General features: G+C 38.6%; 1 pseudogene; it reads right to left on the bottom strand.

Moving 5' to 3' along the window:
• Positions 1-23351: 23351 nt before the first annotated feature.
• Positions 23352-23848, bottom strand: LOC123583133 (annotated as a pseudogene).
• Between the last annotated feature and the right edge of the window lie 361 nt (positions 23849-24209).

Here is a 24209-nt window from a genome sequence, read left to right as displayed (position 1 = left end):
TCTGATCTTAAAGGGGAAGTATGAAGTCTCACCATTAGGTATGATATTAACAGTAGGTTTTCCCGTAGTTGCCCTTTATAAGTTTCTGTAAAAATAGAACTCCTTGGCTCCATCCGAGGACTTTGGAAATTGTATCTCAGGGAGGTGCAGCCTTAGGAATCCATTCTTCTGGAAAGCAGCCCGTTTGACAGTCGTACTGGTGTTTGAGGACCTACACCTCCTACACGGGAGCCCTCTGCCGCACAGCCTAAGAGTAACTTCTAATTACCCTACCCGCCTCTCGGAACAATCCTTGAAGAAAATATCTGAAGAGCCCTACAGCTGAGTGTAGGAAGCAACAAAACTGTCAGTTATAACGTATGACATTCGGCAGAAGGACCCTAATCTGCTCTCGTGTACTGACCAGAGCTGTAAACAGCGGTCTGACGTTTGGATCCTTTAGGAGTAGAAACAGGTCAGACAGTCAGATAGAAACTGGAGCTATTAAATTGTCTGCCTAGGTGTGGTGTCATGCGCAGGATTAAAAGCTCCCGGCCCGAGAATGAAATTATTAGCAGTATAGTTGAACCTAACGGTGGCTTTAAAAAGTCATACGGCCTAACCAGACTACCCTTCCAAGAAGTGACACATCTTCTACGTGGAAATAATTTTACATTCCTAACAAGTGAATTACAACAACGTCTTTTCCTATTACCTCAACCCTGGGACCCAATCCGACAAAAGGAGAGATGGAAAAGAGATGGGCCGGCGTTATTGATTGACGTACATTCCGTCCAACCTACAGCGGGAAAAGAGGGCGCTTGCGCAAGTCGTTATCCAGTGAGGACTCAACGGCAGAGACGGGGGCGGGGCTTGTGGAAGCAGCTGCCGCAGGGTTGGCGGATTTGGGATGGAGTGAAGATGGCGGAGTGAGGCGCACAGCCGGGAGCCGGCCTTTGGGCCGGGGGCGGAGAGGCCCCCGGACGGTCGAGTGCTTCTGCTGACTGGTGCGAGGTAAGCCGAGAAAGCCGGCGATGAGGGAACTAGCAGGAGGTGGCGCGATCCAGTGCGATAGGGGACGGGAGCGCGCAGAGTCTGCCTGCGGCTGGCGCGGGCCTCGGCCTGACACGGATTTCCTTCTGCGCCGTCTCAGGGCGGTGGTACTAGCCTTCCGGGGTGTGTCTCACCGACACTTCGACCCGCCGATGCCCTTCTCGGTTCTTTTTGGCTGCCTTTGTGTTTTCGGCTTATTCCCCGTTGACTGCACCCACGCGGGTGTATATCTACCAGCGTCTGCGTTGTCCAAAGCTTTATCTTTTAAAGAATATGTTTATTTTATTGATTTATTTATATCCCTCGCCTTACGGCTTCCTGCCCGCTGTTTTGCGTGAGTCTCCGACATCTATCGAGGCTTGTTGCGGCCTTGAATAATTAGTGTCCCTTCTCCGTTGACCTTGAGATTTGGTGTAACAAGCCCCCCCACCCCGGGATTTAATTTGTGTGTATCATTCACGTTCTCTTGTTACCCATCCATTCGTTCCCACTCCCATCTCTCAAACTTTAAGATGCGAGTAAGCACCTTTGTCCTTGCATGACCTGGTAGTGGCTTAATGGCGCATTAATCTCGGCTGTCTCAAGGTCTCGGTAGAATTCACCGTTGTTTGTTTCCAAGAGCTAAAAGTCGGTGTACAATTTTTATTTATTTATCTTTTATAGAGAGAATGAGAGTTTTGGAGATATTACTAGAACGCAATTTGTGTGATGTGGTGGGGTCGCGAAGTGTAATACTCTCAGTATTCGGTTCTTGTGTCTGGGGTCTCTTTGTAATTTGGGTTTTTATAACCTCTCATTCGGTCTTTCAGTTAAATTCTTCGAAAGTTACCGAACAGGTAGGTTTCGGAATTGGTGAAGCCTGTTTAAAATTGGCACGTTGGTTCGACTGACATGTCACAATACGAATGAGTGTTTCTGGTATGGTCTTTGCTGACTCTTGATTTAGCAAAGCTGGAAATATCAGGTAAAGAAATGGCTTCTAAATAAGACCTTTCTCTTGCTTTTCTCAGGAGTCTTTGTTTTTTTGTTTTTTGTTTGTTTTTCCCTTCGATTTCATGTAGAAGAAGAAAGAAGATACATGGGGCAGAGGAAAGGAATAGAACATTATTCCTTCCTACCTTAAAACAGGGGTGTGGTCATCTATAGTAAAACACAGGTCTTTTGTGAGAAGAGGGACCATAGCATCATCAGATTCTCAGTGGGAACTGTGTTCCTTGAAAACTTGAGAACCACTGATCCAAGAGTTTTGAAATTAGTTAAAATTATAAAATCTGTATAAAATGAGGGCCAGTGCAGATAGAGAGTAACTTCTTTCTATTCCTTTTGAGTAGTTTTTGATAGTGATGTTTTTTAAAATACCTTGGTTCATTGGAATAGTTTTGCCCCCAGAGGCATATAGCACAAGTGAGGGCTGTATCCTTTCTGTAATGCTCTTTTTTATTTTTCCTTATCACAGGAAGAACATTTTCTTTGGCTTCCAGGTGCTTTTATATTCCTCTCGAGAAGAAAATAAAATTCTGAACTCAGGATTTGGCAAGTGAGTAATAGTGGCTAATGCTTTCAGATACTGTTTAAGCAGCTCAAAACATAGCTAGATAGAAGTGGAACAATAAGCTTCAACAGAAAATGAGCATCACAAGTGATTAGAAATTATATACATTTAAGTTAAATCTTATATTCTCAACAAAATCAGTGTATTAAGTATAAAAAAAGAAAAAAATGATCATTTGCCCAAACTAGTAATTTTTATTGGATAAAGGAAAAAAGGTACAGACTTAATTAGATTGAAGATCAACTGATAAAATATAAATGTTATTAGGCAGATTTTAGAGTATATTATTATTTTTTTTAAGTTTATTTATTTATTTTGAGAGAGAGAGTGGGACAGGGGCAGAGAAAGGAAGAGAAGGAATCCCAGGCAGGTTCTGCACTGTCAGTGCACAGCCCAGTGAGGGGCTCCAACTCATGAACTGTAAGATCATGACCTGAGCCAAAGTTGGAGGCTTAACTGACTAAGCCACCCAGGTGTTCCTCGAATATATTTACTTAAGTTTTAATTATAGATAAATATTGGTATTCTAATTTTTAATTTCTAAAGCTTTTCAGTACACCTTTATTTTTTATTTATTTTTCTTGTCTTTTTAATTTTTTTAAGTTTATTCATTTCAAGAGAGACGAGAGAGCAAGTGGGGGTATTGGGGTCAGGAAGAGAGGGAGGGAGAGAATCCCAAGTAGGCTGCTTGTTGTCAGCTCAGAGCCCTACACGGGGATTGATCCCAAGAACCATGAGCTACCCAGGCACCCCAGGGTCATACTTCCTTTGAAGGTACTAGGGAAGGATGTGTTTCTTCTAATTTTTGGTGGTTCCTTGGCTCATGGCAGCATAACTCCAGTCTTCACATGGCATTTTGCCTGTGAGTGTGTCTGTGTTCTAAGTTCTCTCTTTTATGAGGATACCAGTCATGTTAGATTAGGAGCCCACTCTGTTCCAGTATGACCTCATTTTATTTTATTTTTATTTTTTAAATGTTTATTTTTGAAAGAGAGAGAGAGTGTGAGTTGGGGAGGGGCAGAGAGAGAGGGAGACACAGAATCTGAAGCAGGCTCCAGCCTCTGAGCTGTCAGCACATATCTGAACACAGGTCTCGAACTCTGGAACTGCAAGATCATGACCTGTGCCAAACTCAGACACTTAACTGACTGAGCCACTAGGGTGCCCCAGTATGACTTCATTTTAATGTTTGTTTATTTTTTGAGAGAGAGAGTGCATGTGCATGTGGAGCAAGGAGAGACAGAGAGAGAGAGTCCTCAGCAGGCGCCAAGCTCAGTGCAGAGCCCAACGCAGAGCTTGATCTGAGGACTCTGAGATCATGACCTGAGCTGATCAAGAGTTGGATGCTCGGGGCGCCTGGGTGGCTTGGTCAGTTAAGCGTCCGACTTCGGCTCAGGTCATGATCTCACGGTCTGTGAGTTCGAGCCCCGCGTCAGGCTCTGTGCTGACCGCTCAGAGCCTGGAGCCTGTTTCGGATTCTGTGTCTCCCTCTCTCTCTGCCCCTCCTCCCCTGTTCATGCTCTGTCTCTGTCTCAAAAATAAATAAACGTTAAAAAAAAAAAAAAATTAAAAAAAAAAAAAGAGTTGGATGCTCAACTAACTGAGCCACCTAGCTGCCCCCGATACGACCTCATTTTAACTAATTATATCTGCAGTGATTCTGTTTCTAAATAAGTTCACATTTTGAGGGACTGGGCATTAGGATTCCAATTTATGAATTTGGGGAGAACACATTTCAACTCAGAACATCTACTTAGTGCTATACCTTGATTGTATTACATGGGAATCATTCAATGTACAGCTGCGTTAAGGATTAAAATATATACTGCTTATAAAAGGTACTTAAGAGTAGTCAAAATCATAGAGACAGAAAGTAGGGTGTTGGTTGCCAGGGACTTCAGAAAGGGAAATTGGAAGTTCTTAATTTAATTTCAGTTTTGGAAATGAAAAAAGTTAAGACGGTTGGGGTGGTGATGCTTGCACAACAATATGAATGTACTTAATACCACTGAACTGAACACTTAAAAAGGGTTAAGATGATAAATTTTATGTTATGTGTATTTTACCACCAAAAGAAGTTGAAAAAAGGTAAGTAAAAATTCCACTACTGGGGCTTCTGCGTGGCTCAGTCAGTTAAGCATCCTACTTCAGCTCAGGTCATAATCTCATGGCATGTGATTTCAAGCCCCACATCAGGCTCCGTGCTGACAGCTCAGAGCTTGGAGCCTGCTAAGGATTCTGTGTCTCCTTCTCTCTCTGCCCCTCTCCCACTTGCACTCCTTCTCTCTCTCTCAAAAGTAAACATTAAAAAAAAAACACAAAACTTAACTGGAACAATAAGGATATGCATTGTATTTTTTAAATGTATTCTGAATTTACATAAGTGAAGTAAGAAAGGAGTGTTAAACTCCCAGAATACATCACTCTTCCTGTCCTTAGAGGAAGTAAAGTGGATTAGTTATTTATTGATGCATAACACATTACCTAAAACTCAATGGATAAAATCAACAGGAAACATGTATCATCTCTCACAGTTTATGTGGGTCAGGACTTACAGAGCAGTTTAGCTGGGGTTTTCTGGCTTGGGTTCTTTTCTAATGTTGCAGTCAAGATATTGGTTGGGGTGACAGTTATCTAATTCCATGGTGGCTCATTCACATGGCTGATAAATTCATACTGGTGGTAGAAAGCCTCCATTCCTGCCAGTGTCAGCCTCTCTAAGGATGCTTAAATGTCCATGGCATCTGGCTTCTCCCAGAATAAGCAGTCCAAGAGAACAATGTAAAAGTCATAGCCCCCTCCATGACCTTGTCTCAGAAGTCCCTCACTGTCACTTCCTTCTCATTCAGTTGGTCACTATTTTGACACCCAACTACTATACCACAATAGAAACCAAGAGTCAGGCACTTAACCGACTGAGTCACCCAGGCGCCCCCATACATTTTTATTAGAAGGTATTGCTGAAGCAATTTTTTTTAATTTTCTTTATTTTGAGAGAAAGAGCATGAGTAGTAGAGGGTCAGAGAGGGGGGGTGGAGAGAGAGAATCCCAAGCAGGCTCTGCACTAACAGCACAGCCCACCATGGGACTTGAACCCACTAGTTGTGAGATCACAACCTGAGCTGAAATCTACTCTGTCACTTAACTAACTGAGCCATCCAGGTGCCCCTAAAGGAATTTGTTTATAAGACACTCTATATAGGTTCCCTATTAAGAAAAGGTGCGCTTTTTTTTCTTTTTTTCTTTCTATAATTTATTTATTTTATAATTTACATCCAAGTTAGTTAGCACATGGTGCAACAATGATTTCAGGAGTAGATTCCTTAATGCCCCTTACCCGTTTAGCCCATCTCCCCTCCCACAACCTCTCCAGTGACCCTCTGTTCTCTATATTTGCGTCTCTTATGTTTTGTTCCCCACCCTGTTGTTATATTATTTTTGCTTCCCTTCCCTTATGTTTATCTGTTTTGTATTTTAAAGTCCTCATATGAGTGAAGTCATATGTTTGTCTTTCTCTGACTAATTTCACTTAGCATAATACCCTCTAGTTCCATCCACATAGTTGCAAATGGCAAGATTTCATTCTTTTTGTTTGCCGAATAATACATCATTGTGTGTATATATATATATATATATATATATATATATATATATATATATCGCATCTCCTTTATCCATTCATCCATCAATGGACATTTGGGGTCTTTTCATACTTTGGCTATTGTTGATAGTGCTGCTATAAACATTGGGGTGCGTGTGTCCCTTTGAAACAGCATACCTGTATCCCTTGGATAAATACCTAGTAGTGCAGTTGCTGGTTCGTAGGGCAGTTCTGTTTTTAATTTTTTGAGGAACTTCTATACTGTTTTCCAGAGTGGCCGCACCAGTTTGCATTCCCAGAAAAGGTGCTCTTTTTAAAGGCTTCTTTGGTGTTTGGTTTGCGTAGAATTCTTTTAGCATATTTACTCCTGGAAAGAACTAGCTTGTATCTTCTTTCTTCGTCAACATTACTACCGGTTATCTTGTCATTATAATTGAACTATACAGAACACTCTAATGACTGATGCAAAATTTGAATTAGCCTGAGTAAGCTTATATAATGAAACAGCTCTGTTGCCTGTGGTGTTCTAAAGGCCCTTTGTGGTTCTTCTGTATTTTTTACTCTTACTTCTACTTTTGCATCAATGCAAATTCTGTAATTCTCTTTCTCCTGATTTGATTCTGAATTAATTTATGTTTGCCTTTATTTTAATTCCAATATAATTAATATCCAGTGTTATAGTGGATGTACAATATAATAATTGAATCAGATGTACAATATAGTGACTCAGCAATTTCTTGCATCATCCAGTGATCATCATGGCACATGCACTTCTTAATCCCCATCACCTATTTCACCCATCCCACTACCCATCTCCCTTCTGGTAACCATCAGTTTGTTCTTTATAGTTAAGAGTCTTTGTTGGTTTGTCTCTTTTTTTCCTTTACTAATTCGTTTTGTTTCTTAAATTCCACATAGGAATGAAATCACAAGGTATTTGTCTTGCTTTGATTTATTTTGCTTAGCATTATATTCTCCAGCTCCATCCATGTTGTTGCTAATGGCAAGATTTCATTCTTTTTGGCTTATTCAGCTTTTTGGCTTTCATTAAGCTTATAGCTGAGTAATATTCCATTGTATATATACACTATATCTTCTTTATCCATTCATCTGTTGATGGACACTTCGGCTGCTTCCATAATTTGGCTATTGTAAATAATGCTGCTATAAACATAGCAGTGCCTGTATCCCTTTGAATTAGTGTGTTTGTACTTTTTGGGTGGATACTGAGTAGTGCATTTACTGGATCATAGGTAGTTCCATTTGTAACTTTTTGAGGAACTTCCATACTGTTTTCCACATTGGCTGCACCAGTTTGCAGTCCCACCAGTAGTGCAAGAGGATTCCTTTTTCTCCACATCCTCGCCAACACTTGTTGTTTCTTGTGTTTTTGATTTTAGCCATTTTGACAGGTGTGAGGTGATACCTCATTGTAGATTTTTTTTTTAATGTAGGCTCCATGCCTAATGTGGGGCTTGAACTCATGACCCTGAGATCAAGAGTTGGATGTTCTACTGACTGAGCAACACACAGGTGCCCCACATTGTAGTTTGATTTGCATTTCCCTGATGATGACTAATGTTGAGCATCTTTTCATGTGTCATGACTTCTTTGGAGAAATGTTTAGTCAGGTCTTCTGCCCATTTTTTAATTGGATTATTTGTTTCTTTGGTATTTTGAGTTGTATCAATTCTTTATATATTTTGGCACTCTTTATCAGATATGTCATTTGCAAAAAATTTTTTTCATTGAGTAGTTTGCCTTTTTGTTTTGTTTATTATTTCTTTTGCTCTGCAGAAGCTTTTAATTTGGGTATAGTCCCAGTAGTTTATTTTTGCTTTTATTTCCCTTGCTGTAGGAGACATATGTAGGAAAATGTTGGCTGTGGTTGATGTCAGTGAAATTATTAACCTCTTCAAGGATTTTTATGGTTTCAAGTCTCACATGTAGGTCTTCAATCCATTTTGAGCTTATTTTTATGTATGGTGTAATAAAGTGGTCCAGGGGCATGTGGGTGGCTTAGACGGTTAAGTGTCTGACTTTGGCCCAGGCCATGATCTCATGGTTCATGAGTTCGAGCCCTACATCAGCCTCTGCCCAGGGATTCATTCTCATTCTCTCTCACCCTCTCTCCCTCTCCCTCTCTCCCTGTTTCTCTGCCCCTCCCCAACTTGTGCATGTTCGTGCTCCTGTGTGTGTGTGTGTGTGTGTGTGTGTGTGTGTACATGTATGTATGTGTGTGTGTGTGTGTGTGTGTGTGTGTGTGTGTATATATATATATATATATATATATATATATATATATATATATGAGAAAGGAGTCCAGTTTCATTCTTTTGTATGTAGCTGTCCAGTTTTCCCAACATTATTTATTGAAGAGACTTTTTCCATTGGATATTCTTTGTTGAAGACTAGTTGACCATATCATTGTGGGTTTATTTCTGAGTTTTCTTTTCTCTTCCATTGATCTATTTGTCTGTTTTTGTGCCACTACCATGCCGTTTTGATTACTACAGCTTTGTAATAAAACTTGAAGTCTAGAATTGTAATGCCTCGAACTTCGCTTTTATTTTTCTTCTTCTTCCCTCCTCCTCCTCCTCCTCCTCCTTATTCTTCTTCTTCTTCTTCTTCTTCAAGTTTATTTATTTATTTTGAGAGAGAAACAGATCATAAGCAGGGGAGGGACCGAGAGAGAGGGACAGAGAATCCCAAGTAGGCTGCGCTCATAGAAGCTAACACGGGGCTCGATCTCATGAACCATGAAATCAAGAGTCAGACACTCAACCGACTGGGCCACCCAGGTGCCCCTGCTTTTCTTTTTCAAGATTGATTTGGCTATTCAGGGTCCTTTATGTTCTGTATATATTTTAAGATTGTTGTAGTTCTGTGAAAAATGCTGTCGGTATTTTGATAGGGATTGCATTAAATCTGTAGATTGCTTTGGGTAGTATAGACATTGTAACGATATTTGTTCTTCCAGGGGTTCCTGGGTGGTTCAGTCAGTTGTCTGACTTCGGCTCATGTCACCTCATGTCACGATCTCACAGGTTTGTGGGTTTGGGCCCTGCATTGGGCTCTGTGCTGACAGCTCAGGCTTGGAACCTGCTTCACATTCTGTGTCTCCCTCTTTCTCTGCCCCACCCCCATTGGAGCTCTGTCTCTCTCTCAAAAATAAAAGCATTTAAAAAAAATTTTTTTTTTAAACTATTTGTTCTTCCAGTCCATGAGCATGGGATGTCTTTTCATTTCTTTGTGTCTTCTTCATTTTCTTTCATCACTGTTCTGTGGTTTTCAGAGTATAGGTCTTTTACCTCTTTGGTTAAGTTTATTCCTAGGTACTTGATTATTTTTGATGCAATTGTGAATGGGATTGTTTTCTTAATTACTTTCTGCTGCTTCATTATTATTAAATATTATATATATTATTATTACTATATATTATTAGTATATAGAAAGGCAACAGATTTTGTATTCGCAGATTTTGTATCTTGAGACTTTACTGAATTCATACATCATAACGTTCTAGTAATTCTTTGGTGGAGTCTTTAGAGTTCCCCCCCCCCCCCCGAAAAGTAGTTTTGCGTTTATTATTTTTTTTTAATGTTTATTTTATTTTTGAGAGAATAAGCAGGGGGAGGGGGAGGGGTGGGAGACAGAAGATCTGAAGTGGGCACCGCGCCCACAGCAGAGAGCCTGATGTGGGTCCCGATCTCAGAAACCTTGAGATCATGACCTGAGCTGAAGTCTGCTCAACCAACTGAGCCATCCTGGTGCTCACTATTTGGTTCATCTACAAATAGTGAAAATAAATTAATTTATTTTAGAGAATTTTTTTTTAATGTTTATGTACTTTTGAGAGAGCGAGAGAGCATGTGTATGCGAGCAGGGGGACAGGCAGAGAACAAGGGAGACAGAGGATTCCAAGTGGGCTCTGAACTGACAGCAGAGAGCCTGATGCAGGGCTCGAACTCAAGAACCATGAGATCATGACCTGAGTCAAAGTCTGACACTTAACCGACTCAGCCACCCAGGAACCCCATGTTAAAGTTAGTTTAAATTTTCCTTTTGTGATTTTTGATTTAAGACTTTGTCTTGTCTTCAACCTGGGTTACTCAAATTCAGTTGAGTTGAGGTATTTTTTTTATGTGACATAGTAAAAATGGAGGCCCAGGAAGACGAGTTAGCCAGTTGCTTATTGGCCATTTTTGTAAGTTAATTTATTTCAGCTTTTCATAAGCATTTGTTACATGTTTTTTATTGTAAAATAATACATAAGATATATCATTGTAACCACTTTTAAATGTAGAATTGTGTGGCATTAAGTGTATTTATAATAAACATTTTTTAAAAAATGTATATTTATATTGTGTAACCACTACCACTGTTTCCAGAATTTATGAATCCTCCCAAGCAGAAATTAATTAACTCCCTTCCCCGCTACCCCCAGTCCCTAGTTACCTCTTCTACTTTGTTTTAGGTACCTCATGTACATGGAATTACATTAATATTGTCCTTGTTTGTTTGATTTACTTTTGCACATATTTGCAGTTTAAAAAGTGTTATATTTAGCAATGAAGTGATGATATTTTTACATACTTCTATTTGGTGACCATGGTATAGTACACATTGTTTTACTTGTGGTTATATTTTACAAAAACATTTTTTTAAGTATTATTATTATTATTGTTATTAATTTTTTTTGGTTCAGTTTCTGCAGCTGCTACTACTAAATAAAAAACCATTTTTATTAATTTCTTATGTACCTTTCCAGAGTTTCTTTCCACATATAAAATCAAATACAAAAAAAAAATAGTAATAAAATAAAATAAAATAAAATACAAAGACATTTCCCACTTCTTGCCTTTTATCCAAAAAGGAGAATATGACAAACTTTGATCCATATTTTTCTTTTTGCTTCTCTTACCAAATTTTCATAGTAATACACAGAGAGCTTTTTTTATTCTTTTTGACTGCTGTATAGTATCCAACTGCTTACAAGTACCATAATTAATGTAGCCAGTTCTGACTAGAAGGTCATCTGGGATGTTACTGTTATTTATAATTACAAACAGTGCAATTCTGATCTACCTTATGCATGTTTTTCTACACATTACAGAAAATGTTTTTAATAGGTTGTCCCAGCCTAAGATAGTTCTTGTTTCATCGCATTCTTGGCAACACTGTGTATTAAGTAATTTTTCTTTTTTTTTTTTTTATCACAAAACCTCATTTATTACAGTGTTAGTTTTGTTGCTCTCTAGTAACAGTACCATGAAAGTATTCTCAAACTTGATACAAGTTGATTTTATCTAATAAGTTGCATTTCTTTTCTCTTTTTTATTTTAATTAAAAAAAATTTTTTTAATGTTTATTTATTTTTGAGAGAGAGAGTGAGACAAAGCGTGAGCTGGGGAGGGCCAGAGAGAGGGAGACACAGAATTGGAAGCAGGTTTCCAGGCTCTGAGCTGTCAGCACAGAGCTCAATGGGGGGCCGAACTCACAAACCGTGAGATCATGACCTGAGCTGAAGTCGGACACTCAACTGAATGAGCCACCCAGGCACCCCTAAAAAAAAAATTTTTTTTTTAATGTTTATTTATTTTTGAAAGAGAGAGTGAGACAGAGCGTGAGCTGGGGAGGGCCAGAGAGAGGGAGACACAGAATCCGAAGCAGGATCCAGGCTCTGAGATGTCAGCACAGAGCCCGACGCGGGGCCTGAGCCACGAACCATGAGAACGTGACCTGAGCCGAAGTCAGACGCCTAACCAACTGAGCCACCCAGGCACCCTGTCTTTTTTCTTTTTTTTTTTAATTTAATTTATTGTCAAATTGGCTAACATATAAAGTATGTAAAGTATGCTCTTGGTTTTTGGGGTAGATTCCTGTGATTCATTGCTTACATACAAAACTCAGTGCTCATCCCAACAAGTGCCCTCTTCAATGCCCATTACCCATTTCCCCCTCTCCCACCGCCCCCCCATCAACCCTCAGTTTCTTCTCTGTACTTTTTCTAAAAATTTTTTTTTTTTACATTTGTTTATTTTTGATAGAGACAGAGTACAAGTGGGGGAGGGGCAGAGAGAGAAGGAGACACAGAATCCAAAGCAGGCTCCAAGCTGTCAGCACAGAGCCTGATGCGGGGCTCAAACTCACAGGTGCCCCTCTTCTTTGTATTTAAGAGTTTAAGTTTGGGGCGTCTGGGTGGCACAGTCCGTTGAGCGACCGACTTCGGCTCAGGTCATGATCTCACCATCTGTGAGTTCGAGCCCCGCATCGGGCTCTGTGCTGACAGCTCAGAGCCTGGAGCCTGCTTCGGATTCTGTCTCCCTCTCTATCTGTCCCTCTACCACTCATGCTCTGTCTCAGAAATAAATAAACATTAAAAATTAAAAAAAAAAAAAAGAGTTTACGTTTTATTTACTTAAGTAATCTCTACAGGCAACGTGGTGCTAGAACTCACGACTCTGAGATCAAGAGTCACATGCTCCACAGACTGAGCCATCCAGGCGCCTCTATTTTACAAAATTTTTATTGTTCACTGTTAGTCTTAAGTTGTGGAAGATAATTTAAAGTAAAGATTATACAGGGGTGCCTGGGTGGCTCAGTCAGTTAAGCGTCCGACTTTGGCTCAGCTCATGATCTAGCGGTTCATAGGTTCATACCATGTCGGGCTCTGTGCTGACAGCTCAGAGCCTGGAGCCTGCTTTGGATTCTGTGTCTCCCTTTCTCTCTGTCCCTCCCTCACTTGTACTCTGTCTCTGTCTCTCAAAAATAAATAAACGTTAAAAAAAATTTTCTCTCTAAGATGATACAGCTTTGAGTACAAGTAGTTCTATCAAATTGGGAGTACAGCTGCTTTTATTACTTTATTATTTTTTTAAGGTTTATTTGCTTTTTTAAAATTTTTTTTTTCCAACGTTTATTTATTTTGGGGACAGAGAGAGACAGAGCATGAACGGGGGAGGGGCAGAGAGAGAGGGAGACACAGAATCGGAAACAGGCTCCAGGCTCTGAGCCATCAGCCCAGAGCCCGACGCGGGGCTCGAACTCACGGACCGCAAGATCGTGACCTGAGCTGAAGTCGGACGCTTAACCGACTGCGCCACCCAGGCGCCCCAGGTTTATTTGCTTTTAAACACACATGTTCTGTGTAGAATCAGGGCTATAAAAACTTGAGGCACCTTACTCCATTTGCATAATAGGAAATGGATATGTGTGTGTCTTGTTTTATAATACAAGTTTTTATATAAATGTAATTTTTTTCTGTTGTGCTTATATATTTTTTCTGACTAATGCTTCTGCTTTTCTGATGACAATACTGAATTCGATGTTACGGTTGGACATTTTCTTTTAGACAGTGTGTAATCTAAAATATATTTTCTATGTGTTTTTAAATATTTTTAAAAGTAAGCTCATGCAGAAGTACCTGTCTTAACCTCCCTGTTTTTAATTTATTTTGTATTTCCAGGTATTCTGTGTTTCTCCTGGAGTAGGTAGTCCTTCTTCTTTTACCCAGCCACTTTCCCTATTCTTGAAATGTGGATATCTCTTCTCTACATGTTTTACCTCCATGGATTGGAAAAAGCTGCTTTTCTTTTGGTTCCACTTCTCAGATTCAACATAGAGAAGCTCCTAGGATGCAGTCGTCTTGCTGAGCGCTCCAGGAAGAAAGAAGCAACTGACATGCATGTTCTGCTTTTGCTTAATTATAAAGAAATTATTTTGGAAGCTGGGGCTGATGTTTAATTTCAAACAGGTGCTTAGATGTTGGCATTTTTTAAATTCTTTACCTTTTGTTCCAAACAAGAAGACTAAATAAATAGCAAGTATGGATGACATAAGGTTTTTTTTTTTAATGTCTTCCAGTTTCAGCCACTGTCATAAGCACAGTTGAATCTGCAAGAGTAAATTCCAAATATGTGTTCTAATATGAAATGAAAGAGATGCTTAAAAATTAACATATTAAATATCTAAATTCATCCTGTGAAGTACATTTGCTGGAAAAGAACAAAGGTCTAATTTTGCAATAAAACCTTTGATGTAATAAAGAAGCATAAAAACAAGATACTGCAGGGTTAACAGAGTCTCTGTAAACTACACATTTTCACATGTGTAAATCTACATTTTGATGAGAAGAGGGATTTTTCTCTTAGAGAAGGAAGCTGTTGTTGGCTTCTGTCTCAGAAGTCTTTGGACCACATTATGCATTTGTTAACCCTGTGAATCCATGCTTGGGTTTACTGAAAGGTTGGAAAAGGAAACAGAACAACTTCAAGTCCAGTGATGGAACCCTGTTCATCTAGCTCAGATGAGAGGCTGTTATATTTCAAATCACTTCATTCTTTTTTGTGCAGTCTTACATAACACTTGAGACTTGGTTTTCCATACTGCTAAGGCAGGAAGAAGAGTGGCTTAAGTGGTTTTTCTGTTCAGAAAATATGGTGGATCCTACATTATGACCTGCCTTCAATTTTGGACATGGAGGAATGGAGGGCAGGGGGATGAGAAGAGTTTCCATAAGATTCCTTTCTCCTGAGAAAAAGAAGCAAAAATGCCTTATGCAGCTCCATCTGACTTCATGGCATTTTACATTCTGTAGCTTGATTTTTCTAAAAATTTAAATAGCCTTTTTCCTTTGATCCAAGGTGGGTACTCAAGTGTTTAGTTTGTTTTTCTAGGTGAGGCTGTCAGGTCTGGGACTCAGGTAACTTTACGCAGTTGGAACTGAACTTTCTCATCAGAGAACGGACCTCAAAAGCAATGTTCCCAAACTTGTGGTTGATTTAGAAGAAGTTCAGGGTCTGGAAAAAACCTCAAGCAAGAAAAATAGTTCAGTAAGAAATACGGATCTTCCTTCTTTCTCTTAAAACCTGCACCATGTGATGAACAGACTATTGTGTAAAGAAAGCTGTTCTTGCTTCCAGATCAACAGAGGACCAGTGTCTGAATTGTCAGGTCTTTACATAAAAAGAATAAAACCGTATGGGTCTTTGTGAGAGAGAACTTAAAACTTCTTAGATGCAATTAAGAACACATTTTCTTAGATCCTATCTGTGACTTAGGGAATTTGCCTAGGGCCATACATGCTGTGATGCTGAAAACTTAGAGCAGATTTACCAAAATTTAGCAGTGATGGAAATGACCAAAAATGGGAAATGTTGAGCACTCTTAATGATTAGCTAAATTGGTCAAACTATTTGAATTGTCATAAGAAAGCTTTTTCGTAAAATACTCACGTAATATAGATAAGGTATAATTTCCTTTGAAGATAAATACTGAGTGGTAAAGCATAGAAGTAACTTCGGATAAAGGTAACTTAAATTTTTCTCTGACTTCTTAGCCAACTTATATTTTCCTTTAGTATTTTGGAATTGTTAAAGACAGAATGGAACCTACATACATGAATCTCACTGGTATGTTGAGAATTTATATCTTCTGTTGTCTGTTATCCATCTGCCCTGTGTCCTTTTTGCAGTGTTTTGGGTAGGGTCATTTGGCCCAGGGGATAGGGACTCTGTACAGTCAGCACCAGTGAAACCATCTCTGGCCCACTTGTTGAATATGTATCAGACTCATCTTCTCCATTTGCTTTGTATTTTTTATTTCATACCTAAAAGAACCACTGCTGAATGATCTCGTTCAAGTTGTTCTTGCATCTTTAATTGTTGTCACCAGATGGCATCTACCAAAATGGTACATGCCAATTGTACTAGCCCAGGGTTTACTAAATACACCTACATTCCCCCCCTCCCCTGGTCTATTTTGTCCCCTTCTTGATGGCAAAGGCTGTAATTTTAGGCGAGAATATGCCTACTTCGTTCCCTTTGTTCATCCATGTCACCTGGCTGTTTTTCTTTTTAAAAAGTTCAACAAAAACGGGATATGTGCAATAGAAATATATATATATGTATATTTTAATACTTGTGGACAAATGTTACAAGTTGTTTAAGAACAACAAAATCACCAATGTCTTCCATTTTGAGATGTGTATAGTTTTGTAAGCATTAGTGCTTGGTAGCATATTGTAGTGCCATGTTAGGGGTTAGTGCATGAGCCTAGTAATAATTTAAACTTCAGGATGAATTATTGATAATAACCAATAGTGTAAAATGAGTGGAAAATTGAGACCTTTTCTTTTTTCATAAATATCTCAATCGTGATCTTCTCTCTGGGGAAAGACGATTAAGGCCAAAAAGACTCATTTATGAATAGAAATGTGGGATCACAATGTGAAATACTATGTTTGAGGTTATTTAAGCTTTCTCTGAGGTAGCTGGAAACCAGCTGCCCTTGTGTCTTAAGAAGCCTCAAATCAAAATGAGTCCCCATTTCATGATTCTGCTTTTTTGCTCTGTTTGAGATGAAACTGTTCTTAGGTTTTTTCACACTGTGTGTCTCGTAGGTTTATTATTATTTAATCCACTCCTTTTGCATCAAGAAATTCTTTTATATTTTGCATGTGTTACTCAGATGCTATGTTAATCAAGTGCTTTTCTAATCTGCAGACAATTTACATTTCCTGTCTGCAGCATGCTACTTGTTACCGAAGAACACTGGTCAGTAGTTCAGTGTCCTTCATTAATTTGTCACGGGCTTTTCCTGTTTCAGAATCTGAATTGTGTGTTGATGGGATTCCAGACCTTTTTATGAGAATTGGAATGTAGCTAGATAGAGCTTACCCAGGTTGCCCTGTAATAACTGTCTATTTTGCTTGGTTAGATAGAGTAAGCCACCTCAGACAGCTTTCACTTTTTTCTACTTTCCTTGTGGAAATAAAAGTTTTGTTCTGAAAGCCTAAGGTAGCTTTCTGTGGAAGAGAAATTCCTACCTCTAAAAGCTGCCTTGAGAACTTGGAAGGGCAGTTTTCTGAGGTGATTTTTAAAACTCAGTATTCTGAGAGTTCAGGATTTATTGACACAGGTTCTACAGTTACCATGATGTGAAATGCAAAACTAATGAGGTATGTCTCCTGTACAGAAGCAAGCTTAAACAAATAGACTTTGCAGCAGCAGATATCCAGGGACCCAGGTTTAGATTCTCATAGTGTATTTAAAGTAGTTGTACTCTTGGCTCAAGAAGTTTATTACCTGGGAGAATCCATTTCTGAAAAGCATTTAAACATTTTTAAAAATACCTCTGAAAAGGTAATGAATGCAAAATATCAAAATAGCACAGTATATAGGAAAGGATACTTCCTATTGCAAAAAATAAAAAATAAAAGCCATAAAATGAATAATTTTCAAGAGGTAGAATTTTAGTAGCAATAACAGTTTTGCATGTATAGTAAATTGTATTAGCAAAGTTGTACAGTTGAATAAATATTATTACTTGAGGTTGTGAAGCTCTGCGATCAACAGAGTTGCACAAAAGGAAAAAGATGTTTTAGACAAAGAACATATAAAAGGTACTTATAAAACTGAATGTATATGAATATATCATTGTGTGAGAATTAGCAACTTTTGTGTAAGTTTAAAGGTTAGAGACCCTATTTGTTTCCTAAAGCAGAGGGTTAGAGCCATTGAATGAAATTTTTCTAGTGGTTAACCTGGAAACAAATGTACTACTGATGTAGCTCCACTGAAGCCATCATGTGGGGACTTTGCTTGATGTTCTTGTCAGCAACAGGCATCTACAGAATAGCATACTTTGTTGTTTGTCACCTCTTCTTTTCTCCATTAGTTTTCCGGGTGCATTTTAAAAAATGAAAAGTTTGTTGTGTGTGTATGTTTGGGTTAAAAACAAGCCAAGAACTTGGATAGCTGGGTTTTCCTTATGGCTGTGGTAAGGGAGTGGTAGGGGAGTTAGAATTTAAAGATGTAAAGCAAAGGGTTGAAGGGAATAGCCAAACACAGTATGTTGGTTTTTTAAACCCTGTCTGATGTAGCTGTGCTGAGGACTTCGGCCTGTGACTGTTTATTTTAATTTAATAAAGAGCCCAGCAAACTAGTTTCTTGATCTGGGGAATCACACACCTCACATCAGGCTATAATAGTGGAATAGTTCATTTTGGCCATTAGCACCTTGAAGTTCCTTGAAAAGATTGGGTCTATGTTCCCTTGTTTTCCCAGGGAAAAAACTAAAAATGGAGTGGATTTAAGAAAATAGTGCCTCTTGAATATTTAATTCTTATATGGCAACTCCAAAGGATGGGGAGAAGGCTATATTAAATTGATTATAGCTCCTCTTTTAATGTCTTACGCCAGCAGTTGGTGTTAGAGACATTGGAATAACCAAGCAATATTCACTCATCTGCACGATCATGAGGACACCGCTGTGTATTATAGTGATGTCAACTTAGTTACTTAGAACAATTAAAGACTACTCTTAACAGCCACATTATAGTTGTAAATGCTAAAATGTGTTACAAGTTTTTGTAGTCTCTGAGTATGCAGTTATTTTTAATGTTGTGGTCTCATGTTTACTCTTTGTGTACCTGTGATATGCAAAATATGAAGAGACCCTTGGCCTCCAGGAGTTTACATTCTCATGGTGCTGCTGTTGCAAGCAAATCGCTTCTAGTTTATTCAGAACATTGCTTGGCTATTAACCATACCCTATTTGGAAGGATCCCTTGGTCAACAGTTTTCAAAAGCAGAAGTCTATGCTAAATTTCAGGGCATTGATTTTGAGTTTACATTTTATTAGCTCTGCTGTTCATAAACTCTTTCCCCAGGGGGCTGTGCAGATAAAGCTCATTAATGTGAATCAGAAACCATTCTGCCTAAAAACATCTTCATCACTACACCACCTATGCTCTTCTATGCTATAGGTGTCAATAAATGGCCAAGAAAACTTAACTGCTCAATTCTCTTTCTTTTCCCAGAGTTTTTACAGCATTCTTTACCCAAAAGGGCCAGGATTTGCAATTAAGCCTTTTATAATTGAGTAGTGGTCCTGATTTTAACCTCTTTGTGTGTGACTTTTGTACCTCTATTGAGATAGCATTGTGATGTGGAGCACCTGCCCTGCCTGCATTTCTAAGCAATCACTTTATTAACCCACATTTTCAGTTGAAATTTGGCATGCATGCTTGTTATTTTTCCTAATTCCTCTGAATCAAGGGGTCTTTTCTGAATGTTTATTAAAACTGGGTCTGAATGAAAGTGGAAGCAACCAAGAGTGGCAGGCCCGTAACTCTGATTTTAGAGTACTAATATTTTAATGCATGACTGAAAATGTCCAGTGTTATATGGTGACTAGTAGATACATATATATATGCATTTATTAATGAAGCAATAGAGACTTAAACCAATAGCCTGAATTTACTGTTTGGATTATTCGTTTTCATTTTCTAATTAAAGATTATCATAACTTCCATTGAAAATGGGAGCTAGAAGATAAACAGGGGCGACCACAAGACATTCAAACTGTCAGGAATAGAGAGCATGACAGTGCTCACCCTCTCACCTCTTGCCTGCTTCCCTTAGTCCCCAAGCATGTTTAAAAACGAAACTAAGGCACAAACTAAGCATGTGGAATGAATAAATAAGCTGCTATGGCTCTAGTAATCAGAAAGGTGCAGAGTTTCAGAAAGCGTAGGAAAGTAGGGAATACCAGTGTAGATTATAGAAAGTAATGTTAAGTATGGGGATTTGTGTGATAAAATTTATGTGGCTTAAGTTTGGATCTCTTAAAACTAGTATCTTGGAATTCAGTATCCTATTTCAGATATTCCAGCATTTTCAGGTAACCAGCCAACTCTTCTGAATGGTACTGGTACTGACCAGTCATAAAGGTTCCCGCAAAGGAGACTGTTCGATTTTGTAGAAACAGTGCTAAAAATGTTGACAAATCTGTGACTTGGGTTCTCTTTTGTTACTATATTATATAAATGTATTGTGTTTTTAAAATTTATAGCCAGGGCTTTATCCATGATCTTTTGCTTAGACTGCATAATTTGTTGCCTAAAGCTTTTGATCCCAGGTGAACAGGAACAGGTTTTCTCATAAAAACAACAACAAAAATCCTTGCCATTCATTTTCTTACTTGATGTGGAAAATAGATCAGTTTGTTGTGATAGCTTAAAACTTTTGAGAATATTCCTTAGAAATAGCCATTATAAGTGCAAATGATCGTGAAAAATAATGTACAAATGGAATTCATATCTGAGTGGCCTAAACAGAAGAGAATTCAGAATTAGAATAGATGATTCTCACTAGGCCTCTCCCAAGTTTCCTGTTTGATTGAAAAATAATTTTTCTAAAGTCATTTTAACCTGTTTGCTGTGGGGTTTTGGTCTAAATACCTTTAGGAATGCTTAAGTGGGAATTGTGACTTTCTAGTAGTTCAGAACTGAATTATATTTATAGTCATTGCAGTGTTTAGTCTCCACTTAAGTATAGGAAGTGAGATGTCATATCCCATATATAAATTTTCTCTTTGCCACTTATTGATAATGTTGTCAACCAATGAAACCAGTAAAGATACGAAGAAAGTTTCTCTTTGTTCCCATTATTCCACAAAAGCATATTAAAATAGTTGGAAAACCAAGCATCACAGATTTCTCTAGGAACTCTTAACTCCTAAACCTCCTTTAAAATCAAAGTAGATCTCTTAAGGTTGCAATTTTCAAAAGGTTTTTTCTCCTTTGGTGATAGTATGCCATGCCATCAGTTTTCTCCCAGGTATAAGAACAGTATTGTGGCAATACATTATCGTCAGCCCTTCAACAACAGTAATAGTCTTGGCACTTACCTTAAAACCACCCATCCTTTACAGTCATATTAGGGTATCATTCACATATTTTTATTTACTGTCCTACAAGTACAGTTGTTTTTACTTGCTGTTCTGCATTTTCTTCACTTGCACCATTGGTAAAATGTTAAAAGGATTTCATTGAATGTTGAAAGTATTACAAAAGGCAGCTTGCTTTTTTTAATCTATGCATCCTTGGGATTTCAGAAGAAATGTTATTCTTTGATGTAAAAGGGAACTGCTATACGAGTTGGAAACTCTGTACCTGTGTGTGTGTATATATATATTTTTTGGCAATAAAGCAGCATGGGCTAAGAATGCACTGAAACTTCACTGTGTGTCACTCATTACTTGGAAGAGGTAATTTCTAATAATGCAGATTACTAAGATGGGAGGAACCAAACCAGAGACATAGGCTGAGGTAGGCTCCAGATGTCAGAAAAGACAAAAGACCTGGGTGTCGATAACCTATTGTAGCAGTTTCTGCTGTAGACCAAGAGGACTGGCAGCCATTTGAACAAAGAGGCATCCCATTTAAACTCTTGTCATTCCCGGGGCGCCTGGGTGGCGCAGTCGGTTAAGCATCCGACTTCAGCCAGGTCACGATCTCGCGGTCCGTGAGTTCGAGCCCCGCGTCAGGCTCTGGGTTGATGGCTCAGAGCCTGGAGCCTGTTTCCGATTCTGTGTCTCCCTCTCTCTCTGACCCTCCCCTGTTCATGCTCTGTCTCTCTCTGTCCCAAAAATAAATAAACATTGAAAAAAAAATTAAAAATAAAATAAAATAAAATAAAATAAACTCTTGTCATTCCCACCTTTAGGGCTAGGTATGAACAAATGTTTAGTTTCTGGTAAGGAATTACTGAGCTAAGTACAATAATGATAAAACTATTGCAGAGAATCCTTCCTATCTGAAATATATAACATTTAAAATGCTTTTACATTGAGTATTTAAACATTAGCTACCTTAACTAAAGAGGCTTAACACTGTAAGAAGAGATGCTTCTTAATTTAGGGGAAAGTGTTTTCAAGTTTAAAGAAAGTAGGGGTTCCTGGGTGGCTAGGTTGGTTAAGATTCAGACTTTGGCTCGGGTCATGATCTCACACAGTTTGTGAGTTCAAGCACCATGTCAGGCTCTGTGCTGACAGCTCAGAGCCTGGAGCCTGCTTCGGATTCTGTGTCTCCCTCTCTCTGTGCACTTCCCCAACTCGCATTCTGTCTCTCTCAAAAATTAATTAAAAAAACATTAAAAAATTTAAAAAGTAGATGTTACAAACTTCCTTGGGATTGGCTCTTGTCAAATGGAGAGGAACAAAAGCTATGTGGCTTTTGAGGTACGATTACTTAATGTAATAATTCTTTTGATTTTTGACTAACACACACTGATATATACTGATACACTCCATTCCCAGGTACTGTACTAGATGTTGGGATTACAAAAATGGAAATAGTTTCTGTTAACTCAGGAGCTTAAATGCTTACAACTCAGGAGGAACTTTAGTATGTAGTTTTATTCTCATGACTATATGGAATTCTGAAAATACTTTTATTCAATATATATACAATGCTCAGTAACAAACTGTAGCAAAGTAGCCTTAGAATCTGTTAATATCAGTCATTGATGTTTGTTAGACTTTCATAGGGACTCATACCACCTAAAAGTATCATTTAAAAGGGTTGTTTAAAAATTCAGCCATTTGTGAGTATCAACTAGTGTATGGAAGGCATAATATCAAAATTATTAATGCATATGCCCTTTGGCCCATTTTAGTAATCACTCCTACAGAAATACCAGTACAACTATGCAAAGATATATACAAGGATCCAATATAAGAAATGGTTACATTCTGATATATTCATATCATTGAATCATGCAGATACTAAATAATTTGCATATGGGCTGGTATGGAAAGTTGACAAAAGCAGATGGTAGAATAATGTGAAAGATATAACTGCCTTTATGTCTATATATGTATATCCACATGCATAAAGATTATTGAACACTTAGTTTGTGCTAAGCACTGCTGTAATTACATTAGATGTATTCATTAATTCATTTACTCTTCACTACAACCGTAGTTTCTTGGTTTTTTAAATTTATTTTGAGAGAGAGAGAGCACAAGGGAGGGGCAGAGAAAGAGAATCCCAAGCAGGCTCCGCATGGTCAGTGCAGAGCCTGACACAGAGCTTGAACTCACAAACCGAGATCATGACCTGAGCCGAAATAAAGAGTAGGATGCTTAAGCAACTGAGCCACCCAGGTGCCCCCAGCCCTGGTTTTTGTTTTTTTTTTTTAACAGAACAAGCCTTTTGATTTAAACATTTTTTTTCAAGTTTATATTGAAAGACAAAGCAAGAGGAGGAAGCAGGAGAGAATCCCAAGCAGGCTGCATGCTGCCAGCACAGAGCCCAATGTGGGGCCTGAGCCCACAAACCATGAGATGATGACCTTGAGAGCCAGACGCCCCAGACCAAAAGGCTTCATTTTTTCATTTAGCTTTCTGACTCTGTGCTTGTGCCTTCAACACTTTCACAATGATTTTCTGCTCTTTAATAAGGAAAGCATGCTTGATCCTATCACAAACACACTTAGCACATGTGGAACCACCCTAGGCCCTGCTGTTTTCTCCTTGTAGACAACCTAAGAACTGTAGGTCTCACAGCATGAACTCCTTGAAGCCAGCCTGAGCACACACACCACACGCTGATTCTGATGCCTTCCCAGTCTCCTTGGTGTAACAGTAAATTATTCTATTCCAGGGGTTTGGGACACCTTAAGTTTTGTTAGAGGCTGTATTGTAGGACAGCATAAGATGGGATGTCAAATGCTGGACCATTGTGAATGCCTATGATGCCATCTCCAGAAGAGGGAAAAACCAGCCCTAGTTTTTAATCCCTATTTTATAAGAAGAGCTTATGTAAATTCTTTACATTTATGGCTAGAAGTATCTAAAATATCACTAGAAGTATCACTATCCTATTGTGATAGGAATCCAAATAGTTTGGTTCCAGAGCATGCTCACTTTCTAGCTTGCTATCCCATGCTTTTTAAAGGTGGAAAGGAAGTGTAGTTTTCACTGTCATACATCTATGTTTGAACTTTTTTCTAGAATAAGCACATAATTTGTATTTGGGGAAAAAAACCTATTTAAAACCAGCCAGCTTAATTTGATGTAAAGTTCGAGCATTTAAATTTCTAATTGTCTGCCAAATCAGCAAATCCAGAGGTTATGGAAAATAGCTACATAAGAACATACCCCCCCACACACACACACAACAGGATAATTCAATACAGTATTAATTTCTTATGTCTCATTCTTGAGTAGAAAATA

This window comes from Leopardus geoffroyi, chromosome B3 (genome assembly GCF_018350155.1).
Source record: "Leopardus geoffroyi isolate Oge1 chromosome B3, O.geoffroyi_Oge1_pat1.0, whole genome shotgun sequence".
In the NCBI taxonomy this organism is placed as follows: domain Eukaryota; kingdom Metazoa; phylum Chordata; class Mammalia; order Carnivora; family Felidae; genus Leopardus; species Leopardus geoffroyi.
This window is presented reverse-complemented; position numbering and strand designations above follow the sequence as displayed.